Source organism: Mixophyes fleayi, chromosome 6 (genome assembly GCF_038048845.1).
Source record: "Mixophyes fleayi isolate aMixFle1 chromosome 6, aMixFle1.hap1, whole genome shotgun sequence".
In the NCBI taxonomy this organism is placed as follows: Eukaryota; Metazoa; Chordata; class Amphibia; order Anura; family Limnodynastidae; genus Mixophyes; species Mixophyes fleayi.
The window spans coordinates 41,650,769-41,663,623 of NC_134407.1; the positions used below are offsets into that span (position 1 = coordinate 41,650,769).

Below are 12,855 nucleotides of genomic sequence, written 5' to 3' on the forward strand. Positions count from 1 at the left end.
CAGAGACGCTTAACCCAGCCTACGACTGCTCTGTCAGCAAGTGATGAAGCCCCCTTGCTCTCAGGTTGTGATGGGAAACGTAGCTGTATGCTGTATGAACTACAAGTGCTGCATTTAGGGATAAAACAGGCGGGTGGGGGGGGCTTCATGCTTCAGGTGATAAGTAAGGATCTGCGCATACTTCGTATTTCTGGGTGGATGCTATAATGGGCATATATTAAAAAGTGTAATGCTGTGCAATACAAGACTTTATTTGGTATGGTTACACATTTGTTGAAAAAAATGACACTTGATTATGGGCATTTTGTGACAAGTGGGGGTCTGAGGGTATGTGGGGCTATTCTGGAGCAAATGACAGCTCTTAGTGGCATGTGGTGGGAGAAGGTGGGCATGTGGGTGCATTTGGGATGAGCGATAAAGGAGTGCTGAAGTTGTTTTTGGACTTCTTTTTATTCTTGAAATTAAGTGTTATGTGCGGTCTATTGTATTGCTCATCACTGATCTAGTAGAACTGCTATGCATTGGATGCCTGGTTTACAGGGTCTCTCTAGCATAAATGAGGATGTCACAAGGGTTTCCTTTTACAAATACTGAAGTACACAGTAATTTGGAATGTAACCCATTGTAGCCTGATCATGGAGCCAGGGCCTGTATGGTTTCTTGTCCGAAACCAGACCCCGGCTGTCAGTGGGGGGGTCTGTAATTACAGGCACCAGTATATAAGACCCATGCCCATGAACTATGTATATACAGACACAGCTGGCATTCATGGAAAATAATCTAGGCCAGTGAATCCCAAACTTTCTCAGTTCGAGACACTCTTAGGGTCTCCATAACTTTTTCAAGGCACCCCTAAGCCAAAATAATTACCAAGTAGTCCACCGCCTTGCCTATCACCGGCCCTGGCCTCGGCATGTCTATGAGATCCCCGCGGCACCGTTTGATCTAGGCAGATAACCTAGAGGCCCATCAGCCAGTAAGCACCCATATGTCTGTTTACCCTTAGCAAGCAGCATGTGTGCATCATAGTAGCTCCTCCACCTTTCATTATATCATGATATATAATGCAATCTATTGCACAAGCACAGTAATAGCTATTTCTCCTGAAGAGGTCGCACAGCAAAAAACACCATTTTTTCCCATACACACTCTTTTCTGTTAACAGTTTAAATCCACTAAAACCATGATCCTTTTACAAAAAGAATTTTCATTTCACGGACCTAAAATGGCATGATGACCCAAGTCATGGCCCAAGACTGGTGACCGCTAGTATATAACACTAGAAAGGAATATAACCTTACAGAACTATGCAGTTTATGGCACAATACAATCTATGTCAGTGTAAAGAAATGTTTTCTATTACTTATCTTCAAACATTTATAGGTTACATCATGACCATATTAACTTATAACGCAGCGATAGACATTTTGTCTTAAATCAACTACTGTGAACCCTAAATGATAATACTCTATCTGATACACCTCCTCCATTACATTTGGAAATGTAAGTGGTTAGTAATGACCAAGCACCAAAAAAAATAAAATGAGAAAACTAATATAAAACTAACATAAAAACTCTCCCCGAAGTATGATATCCTGATAAGTGCCTAGTTTTCCATATATTGTAGACATGTGTACAGAGTAATGTTTACTTTAATGATTACAAAAAAAAAAAAAGATGTTGAAACATGTCATATCTTGAGCTTTAGTGGCCATAAGAATTGATGGCATGGCACGCTTGTGACATCTCCATCTATCAATGCAGGGCACCCATCCCCCCATATATATATTAAAGAACATGGTGAAAGTAGAGCACTGGGCATTTCAGTCAGATATAAGCAGTGCTGTCAGCTTTAATGTGGGGGAGCGACTCACTGGTTAAGGCAAATGTATGCATAACAGACACTGAGAGACTAGCAGGCGGAGGGGCTATAACTCACATGCATCCTATATCTGGCATACGTCTATGCTTGCTTTGGACCCAGTGGTGGATTATAACAGAGACAGAAATTATGACTGTTAAGAGAAATGGGGGGGGAGGGCAGGCGCGGGCTGGGAGAGGTGTGGCCGGGGGGCACACAGGCGGCCGCATCCCATGAAAAGGGATGCGGCCGCGTCATTGATGACGCAGCCGCATCCCCTGTCATGTGATGCGGCCGTGGGGGGAAAGCATTGTATTTTGCAGCCGGGGGGGCGGCCGGCCGGCCTACCCCCCGGCCCTAACAGCGGCCTGACCGAGCGGCCCGGGGGGCCAATGCCCCCCTGCCCCCCGGGCCAGTCCGCCCCTGGGGGGGGGGCAATTTCAACTCCAACTGCCTTAGGGGCATATCACTTTTTTTTTTTTCAATAAACCCAAACCTTGAGTGTCTTCCTGGTGGATAGTCCACCCCCAAGGAACTGCTGTCATATCAAATGTGCTGCTGCAGATAGTGGGGATCAACCCCCTGTCCCTGTCCTCAGCTGCTTGTCTGTCAATCTAGACTAATGGACAGGAAACAACCTGTATAGAAAGAGGCGTTTTTGCCAATCAGGATGTCTGCTTGTTTTTTTGAAGCAAATTAAATCTGTGGTTGTCCCTTTGTTGTGATGTACATAATAATTTTGGTACACTGTTTCAGAGTCCATCTATGTCGCACACTAATTCAAACCGCCACATGTTTACATAAGCATATTGATGACATTTAGAAAGGTCACTGTATTATTGACTTTTTGGACAAGGACATGTTTGCCCTCTCCAATTATATGAATTTTATTATATTAAAAAAAAAACGGAAAATGTTAAAAAAAAATGTCAACGCACAGCCCGCAGCATTTCACATCCATGTCAAAAATACATTTTAAAGTAATTTCCTTTGTCCTACATTTTTTATGTAATACATTTGGTTCCTATTAGTCAAACATTGTATGTGGATTGTTACTTTATTATTGCGGACAGACTTCTAACTCCTTTTAAAATGTGCAGTGAAGCAGAGCAGTTTTTTCAATAACACATTTCCTTTGCAGAATTAAATTAGTCGTCTGTGTCAGAAGATTCCAGCAGTATTTAAATTAGCTGTCTGGTCTTATACTGAAGGATCTTGATTATTTTGCCTGTGTTGATTGCACAAGGCTACGGGCAAGTGTTAGACAGTGAGTAACTGAACCCAAGTGTGATTAACCCAATCTGAGTGTGATTTCTACATTTTCATCAGCAAAGATAGGTCTAATTCAGAATCACTTAGAAGAGTTTAGTAGCTTTTATGAGACAGCTTTTTATGTAATCAGGAAACTTTGAAAGACTTCAGCAAGAAAATACCATTGTATCCAATAATCAGCACATCAGTTGAAAGCTGCGATACAATGTAACACTTGGCAGGAGTTGTAATGTTGTGAGAAGAACCCTGCAAATGTGAGATTCGGAATCCTTGAAGACATTCTACTACCGGTGAAGTGAAAATGTAGAAGAGTGGTATGGAAAATGGAAATGAATGTCCCCTATTCCTGCTTTGTCTGCTGTTCATTCACCCCATCTAATATGTCTGGTGATTGTCTGAGTTTAGTGCTGCATGGCAGGTGCAGGGACGAAGGAGCTACTCAGTAATTTTGCCCAGGGTGTCCCATACTACCAAAGTAGTGAAAGTTACCTTCACCAGAGATCACAGTACTCACTAACCACCAACACCTCTCTGTTTTTGGCCCAGCTTAACCTCCTCCCCATGCAACAGTGCACCCTGTCACAGATAGGAATACATCACAAAACACAGCTGAATGGCAACTTACTTTTTTATCATTTAAAAGAAAACACATATAAAAACACAAAAGCAAGTATGCTAATATAGAAGTTACAGTATGTAAAAACTCATTTATTGTAATAATAGATAATGCACCACCTATGCTTTAATATGGCCATGGAAATTATCTGTGATTTAGAATATCCTTAAATTTCACATCAGACGTGTTTATATTGTATATCTACCCGCCTGACTTCAATTTATGTACAGCACCTGAAGCAAAAGAGACTCAAAGATACAGGAAACAACATAATTTGTATTGATATAATCCTCTGCTGAGCAGCAGCTACATCTTCCAGCAAAATAATTAAAGGTAAACCACTTAAACTGGGTACACACTACATGTTTTTCACCCAATTATAGTTACAGTCACAAGGTAAACGACTGTTAGGTCCGATATCACATAAGTGTATATGTTCCCATGATCATGGTTTATCGATATCTTATATTACCAAAGCAGATTGTATTGTCTGATTTGAGTTTATAAGCTGAATAAAAGTGACTATCAACGGTGGAATGATGTCGGGCAAATGTGGAAGTGTGTAAGCACTCACGGCCAGCAGTGTAGGCAGATCTCTATAGTGTGTGCAGAGTCACATTATTTCAGCAGATGGTTATGACAGATAATGAGCACAGATCTGAAGGTAAATCGTGTAGGTGTGTACACATAGATCGCCATGTTCACTGGGACTTTCAGCCGTTAGTAAAATAGTTACAGATAACTCATCGGGAGAAATTTTCTGTAGTGTGTACTCAGCTCTGTGGATTAAATAGCAAATATTTTCAGTTATTTTTCAAGGACATTATTAATGGTTCCCACTCACATACATATGTGGTCGTACAGTCACATTATTGAAAACTCTAATTAAGCAAAACAAAGATTTGGTCATTAAGGCAACAGACCAACGAGATGGATCTACCAATAAGGCTAGGTACACACTGTAGAGAATACGTAGGTCGGGAAATTCTTCAATGACTTTACCTTCCACCGAATGTCCAATCACTCGGACGATTAATGCGCACACACTAGTCACGTTTCAGACGATTAACGAAAGACTGACCATCCGGGCAGCGACTTTTCACAGATATATTGTGTGAGCAAATATTAGAATTTTGTACACACTGAAATGACTTATGAGGTCCATATACCGATATCCCCAAGAAATTTAAATAAGGGGCAGAGTATGTTCAATAGAACCCACCCCAAACCTCATAAAAAAGTGAAGGTAACACGTTTTCTTCATAGAATCGCTAGCAAGTGTACAGTCTACATACAGCGTACGTTTGTTCGCAACCACACATAAACACTTTTTTTTTACTATCATGGATACACTAATCTGGATTTTATTAATTTGGATTTACAATGTGTGGTTTAATGTGTGTATTTTACAAATATATGCATTAACAAGTAAATAAAGGTTCAATTATAAAACATGTTGAATGTACATGGAAAGGGTTACAGAACACAGCTGCAAGATGCAGAGCCATTTATACAGGTGTACTAATATGCAACCAGACATATATAAGGTACACATCTATACACATCTATCTACAGGAAACACAAAAACGTGTTATATACAAAAACGTATAGAATTATGCAGGCAGACAAATCTAATACACATATTTTGCCCTTTTTACGAATGTGTATTGAGTGTACAATGAAGTGACACATAGCTATAATTAAGGAGGCAGACATAAGTAATATACATATAAATTAAACATTGTTCTTTTATACCACTACACTGACATATGCTATTAATGCTATTGCTTTACTGCTAGAAGCACCTAGTTACCAAATGAGTGACGTGCGGACACCGCACCACGTGGGACTGGTACAGGCATCAGAAATTAAAATACACACGCCCCCAAAGGAGTCGCAGCTGGAGGAACTATGGGCAGTTGCTCTTGGATCGATTGGAAACTTATACACACTACATGATCGTTAGGTGGATTGGTCGGAAAATATTAAACAGTACGCCCAACCAAATCTAACCTGACTTCCGACCGAACGGTCGTATAAAGGCTGATTTGCTCGATTATTGGACGAAAACGCTCCAGTGTGTACCCAGCCTAAGAAAGAGCATCTACCACTTAGATAGACTGATAATCTCACACTTACTTTAACTGATCTGGTATATGAGAAGGAGGACTCATGAATAAACAAGTGGAAGAAGTGGAAGACAGACAAGCTGAACTTAATACATGAGTAATCAAGCAGACACAATGTCAAGGACAAGCTGGTTCGCTACACAGATAGCAAGGCTAGGTCATCAGTAGAAACCATAATAATCAGACAGCTGGGTTTAAACAGGAGGGGCCCTGACTATGAAACACAAAGGAGGCGTAGATTTGGTTCTTGCTTGGGGATGTGGTCCTTGTGCATATATATCAGGACAATGTGGAGGCACTCACACTATAGCTCATGCTGTTGAGGCAAACCCTGTCTTTTGTATTTCTGGTATAAGCTTTGGAATCCTTTATCACAACAAAAGCTTTATATGTGAACAATATGTTTAAATGATTATTTTAATAGAATGTAAAATATGCATTTACCTAGGCCAGGTGTAAGTGACTATTGACACTTGACATTTTAAACTCCAATTTGTCTCCAGAATTTCCAGGACTAGCACTGACAGCTCTGAAGGTGGCCTAACCCTATCTTAACATATCCCAACCTTTGTGAAAAACATTCATGACACAAGAGAGTTTTCTTTATAGTACAAAGACACTGGAAAATACAATTGAGTTAAAACATTAACAATGCAGCGTAAATGATTTATTTTGCCTAGCAAGGAAGATTTAATCTGCTTGGTGCCAGTCAACAGTGCTTAATCCTGAAACATCCAACTGTTATTTTGTTTCAGTAATCCGGAAATCTTTGAAGCTCTGATTATTGAGACCCAGATTATGCAATTTATACAAAGTACTTCGTTTATTTAACATTTATTAGGGTCTCTAAGTGTCAGTTGAATCTTTTAGAGACATAGCATAAATATTTCTGATTATATATATATATATACACATATACATATGTGTGTGTATGTGTTAAACTGACTTGATATTTTTACCTGTACAGTAGAAAATACATTTTACACCCACAAGTTTTGGATTTAGATTTTTCTAGATTCAAAACAACATTGTTTTGACTGCCTTTTACATTATTGTATCCAAGACTTTCCTGGACAATTTCTAAAATACAAAAAAACTAAAAAATTAAAAACAACAACAGCTGTTCCTGCTTTGTAGACAACCTGTTGCCATCTACTGCCATTTTCTGACACAGTTTTATTAAGCCTGACAGCAGCTGTACCTTGCGATTTCCAAGCTATCCCCCTGTGAGAATCTATTAGAGATAGTGTTGGAGAGGACAAACGTATGAAAAGGATGGGGACTGTGATCACTGACTGACAGCTGTTCTAAGAACCACTGTTGTATTAAAATGTACAGTAAGAAATGTCTGTTTTTATATCTTACCAGTTACCATTCAGTAAAGGGGACACATTTTAAACAATGGTTGATTCTTTGAAAAAGTCAACATCTTTGGGCAATAATACAATTTTAACCATTAGCCCTATAATATAGGTTTCCTTTACAGGGCTTCCCAAATAGTTGTTTACATCCTATCCTCCAGTGCTTTGGTTTTTACTTGCTTATCACTTTTTTGCGAATTTAGTGAGCAAACTTTATGTTGTATGACTAGAAAAACCCATTTTCACTGGGTTTCTTTATATAGCTATTAATAATTTATGTCAATAATGGTAAAGGTTCGGATGCTTTATATAATGGCACACCGAGACAACACAGTATCGTTAGCATGACTTCTAGTTTCTTATGGAATTATAAATAGACCCCCAGAGTGTAGATAGCTTGTGATCTACTGCTGTGATGGATCTGTCATGATGTGAGTCAGGGAATAAAGACACATGGGAGTACAAGACAGAGCTTGATAGTGGAAGGTCCACAACAACAGAGAATAGGGATGTGAAGCTCATCAAATTGGCGAATAAAGGTCATGGTGGCAAAGACTAATGAGTTTATAATCAAACTTTTTAAAAATGTATTCTGTAAATATCATTTAAGAGACAGCTCCTTTGCAAAACTACCAATATAGTATGGTTTGTAATGTTAAAATGTACATACAAAAGCTCCATCTTGTTCTACCCTTTGGCAGAACTACCGCTACTGCAAAAGTTGCAGCAGCTACGGAGCCTGAAGGTGAGGTGCTTCTGGCAGTGCTGGGTCCCTCCTGTCCAACGCCAGCACTCTGTTCTTAAAAGATGAGAGGGAGAAGCCTCCTCTGAGCATGCCCCAGTCTAGCGCATGCCCAGTGAAGCCCCGGTCAGACTTGGCAGCTAAACTACCCATTCAAAAATAGCTGAACTCTCTGATCTTTGGGTGATTTGGCCACTAAATTTGAGGACCGACGTTCCACAAATCCAATAATTTATTTGTGATGAAAAGCTGATCTGTAATGAATATGATCTGTTTTGGGCTGGTCAGAGGCATCAAGGGTGTTCATACCACTGTATTGGTGCCCGCACATGGCAGAGTTTAACTAAAAATTACAAAATGGACTTAGCAAATCTAAATGTGTTTGAGCAGCTATATACCAGTAACGTATATATACAGCAAAAATGTATATATCTCAATTACTTCCAACTAAAGTTGAACCACCACAGTGTACAGTACAATGCACTGTAAGGTATACTTGATTAGTCTCCTGGAATGTCCAGGAGATACCAACTTTCCTACCGATGTGGGTGGTGGTGGAGCTTCATTGCATACTTAGCTTCACTGCGGCCCTGTCCCTGCTGTGCAATGCCACAAATCAGCATTTCGTAGCAGGGGATTGAGCAACGGGGACACAAATCTCATCACCATGCTCCCACCATACACACTCTTACCACTTGACCTCCAGAAGGGGAGGCTTATAAAGTTGGCACGTATGCTGTAAGTCCATTATGCATAAGATATCATGCAATAAAACGCATGAAAGCAGAGAACATACAATTCTTGTAAATCAGCTTACCATGTACAGCTACAAACACCACAAATTACATTATAATAAACAGAGTGTATTCCGTTAGAAATCCAAGACTTAGAAGACTTTTTGGGGAGCTACTAAAGAAGTTTATTCATACAGATTTATACATAAGTCCCTAAATAGGGACAATTTAATAGGCAGGAAGGATAGGGGGAGATGAGGCTCAAATGAGACACTTGTAACAATAATACAAGATCAACAGGTAACACCCAACTGTTTTTGAATTGCAGAAGACAGATACATGGTTATTATCATTAAGAATGAAAGATAAACACAAATTGCATAAAATGGAGATTAAAATAATTAAAACACTTTTTTGGGGGGAGGAGGAGGAGGAGGGGTTGAAACTGGTCCCATGATGCCATATATATTTCAAGGTTACAGTGGTGGGAAATAAAATAAAAAAAATGCCGCTTCATTGTTCAAGAATATAATAATAATAATGCATTATTATTATTATTAATTATTATTATTATCCTTTACTTACAGAGTACAGCCATATTATGCAGCGCTCTATAGAGAATGCTGATTCCATAGGGAGTCATTTATAAAGTCATGCAGAACCAAGACTCATCATAATTATCCCACACACCTAGAAAATGGAACAATTTTCTTTATGGACGGCTTCTCGTTGAATGAATGTTAATATTTCACGATTTAGGGTTAGTCATGTATGTTTTCAAATGCAGACAGTATTGTTTTATCCAAATGCAAAAATATAATTGCAGTAATTCTGTGCCTGCTTACATGACGTGTGTGGGGGACATTATCCTGACAAATACTTTATACACACAGAACGTCACTGTCAGAATAAACACATATTTGGCTATGAAAATCACCTCGGGCAAACTTTAATTGAATTTGTTTTATCTTGCACTTCATTAGTGGAGAAAACATCATTTATTTTAGCTACTGTGCCTTGCCCTATTAAACCATTAGCTAAACTGATCACAATTTTACATTCTGTGCTGTTTTATTCAGTACATGAAATAAAAAGGGACAGTGAAGCTTCACATTTTTTTCAAGTATTACAAACACTTAAATATACTTTTATATTGAAATATAAAGATTTAATTCAAAACATAAATCTAGCATAATTTACCATTAACATTAAATTTGGTGCTTTAGTTATTTACCAGTCATGCGCCATTCATCTAGTCCAGGCCTGGCCAATCTGTGGCTCTCCAGCTGTTCTGAAACTACATGTTCCAGCATGCCCTGCCAGGTATCGATTGTCTATCTACTGGCAAAGCATGCTGGGGCTTGTAGTTTCACACCTGGAGAGTCACAGGGTGGCCAGGCCTGTATTCTAGTTCCTTAAGCATGCTTGCCAACTTTCCATGACTTCTCCCCCGGGAGATCTGATGGAGAAGTCATGTGAGATGGGGTAGGAGGAGGGCATGGTGACACTGTCGCGTCACCATAGCCCCACCCCCACTATAAAAAGCTGAAATTTGCAGCATTGAATCGAGGGGGCGGAGCTTAATGACGTGCTTAAGCCCTGCCCCCTCCAATTTCGGCAAATGCGGGACCTTTGCCTACTCTTCCAGGAGTCCGTGAGGACTCCCCAAAATTCAGGAGCCTCCCGGGAATTCCGGGAGAGTAGACAAATATGTCCTTAAGCCTCTGAGTGTCTAACACTGCTCTGCTGTATATTAGTCTCTCAAGCCTGGTTGAAACAGGGAGGTGTTATTGATGATGCTGTCCTAGTACCAGTAGGATCATTCACATTTACTGGGAAGTACACAGGGGTAGGATATTGACAACACCTCAGCCTCTGTCAATCAGGTGAATGGGACTAGCATACATACAGCAGAGCATACAATAGTAGTATGCAAATACTCAGGCAGTACATTATGATATAAACGTATGTATTGAAATGCACTGACTTTTGCAAAACACAATTGTTTTCTCTACTTGTCATTAGCGCTATTACCTAGGAAAAATACACAGGCAAAATAGTTCACTGACTGTCACAAATCAAAACACATATTTTGTACTGAATGATAATATGAAATTCAGTTTACTTTTACCAATGATCTAGAACACTTCTACCGGATTGCGATTTTTTGGGATATTGGTAGAAGAGGCTTTATCAAAATTTGCCATTGAAATACATTCCTGCCCATTTTTTTTTACGGATCTGACCTCCCTAGGGAATCCAGCCCTGTGCTGACAAGCCTGGGGCTGATTTGGCATTATGGCAGGGAGACCCCAGACTCCAGGTTTCTCTGCTTTAGTGTCACCAGCCCAGTCTGGCAAAACCAAGTGCTGGTAATAGTAAAACCAGAGGGAGATCGCATTTCGTCCCCCCAAATTTGCTAGTAGCAGTCTAGGCTGGCAGCACTAGGGTTGGTTGAGCTGTTTTGAACGGGGCATGCTGTTTTTTATTGTTTTTACATCTGTTTATTTATGATGACATTTTGAATGTCAACTTTTACATGACAACATTTTTAATGTGTAGACATTATGTATGTATGTCGACATTTTGAACATGTAGGGCCTCATTCATCAAGGCACGCATTCTGAGTGCAACCTGCGTTTAGTATTATACGCACGTATTTAGGCTTTGTATACCCCCAAATTCATCAAGGCACGGATCTCAAGATACATTTGCCGGTAAAATTGGGGGCAGGTCTGCTGTGCTCTTTTACACAAGATGCTGTAGGATACGTCCAACACCCATGTGCATTAAAAATTTGCCAAAGGCAGCACAGAAAGAAAAAAAAATAATGCCCCCTGTTAATAATATAGGCATGAATGATAAAACAGAATTGTTTATTTTTTTCAAAAAAAGTGTTGTTTTTTTCTCCATTAAATACATTTATTAGGATGTTGCTAATGTCTACTGAGCATAAAATAAATTTTTCCAGTTGCTCGCAATTGCAAACACATGTTATAGCATGCATATGAGATGGTCATCACTACTAATCAAGACTTAGACTAGCCCACATGCTGGAGCAAGAGATATATGGGCAGCATGGTGGCTTAGTGGTAAGCACTTCTGCCTTACAGCACTGGGGTCATGAGTTTGATTCCTGACCATGGCCCCTTCCCCGCCACTTTCACTGCCTGATATCGTACGTGCTTTCAAAGACAGGGCAGGACTGCATTCACAGATGTATCTCCTGCTTCTGGGCATGTGCAATGATTTGTGTATGATACGCTCAAAATCGGCAGATAAGTGCTTTGATAAATCAGGCCTGACGACATTTCTACTACATACTCCAAGTACAGTGCACCTAGTATACAAAACAAAATAGTTTTTGCAAACAAAATGATTAAAGTTAGGAAAGGGGGTGGAGAATGTGTATTTGGCCTTGCACTGGGGTCCACAGCTATTGCCACACTCCACTTGAATCTTTCACCAACTCTGAGCTGGTTTGGTCCTATACTTATAATGGAATGAACTTGCAGCTGTGAAGAAGGGCATTTCTAGGTGTACTTTGTCCAATGTTGTCAAAAGCTTAAAACCTGAAAATGGTCATGTGTAATAAACACCCACATGATTAATTTACGACAAAAATGATTAAAAAAATATCACTGTTTTAGAATAACAGCAGAAAAAAAAAAAGTTTTGTTTAATGAAAGTGCTAGTTGTAAAGGCTATGGAGGTTGGATTTTGTGATGTTTACACTTTTGCATAGTGCACTTTTTCAACTGTCCGCAAACCTAAAACGCACTTCCAGCTTGTTGAGTGGTCTCCAATGAGCGGAAAGCAGGAGTGCACCGTGAGGTGTACTGGGTGGTCCGGATGGACTACTGCAAAGCAGATCCAATGAAAATGGCAAATGATCCGGTTATGATTTTAGGATTAACCTAACATGCTTGAAACAAAAACAGTCCCAATTTGCACATTTTTTGTCTGAATTCAGGAGAATCATGGCTAAAATAATTTCAGGGTTTCACAAACCTCTACTCTTAAATAACAGAGCCACCAAACTATTTCCAATCTATCATTAACTTATAGGAGAAACTTTCTTACCGTTTGAATGTGGCATCTCCCTACTACCTTTGTATTAAGAAGCAGATAGTATCATAA

At 39.6% G+C, this 12,855-nt stretch overlaps 1 protein-coding gene across 2 annotated transcripts in view; it reads right to left on the reverse strand.

The window, feature by feature from the left end:
• Positions 1–12,855, reverse strand: part of PHYHIPL (phytanoyl-CoA 2-hydroxylase interacting protein like) — a 108,798-nt gene that overhangs the window by 46,858 nt on the left and 49,085 nt on the right. The gene's annotated exons all lie outside the window — the stretch shown is intronic.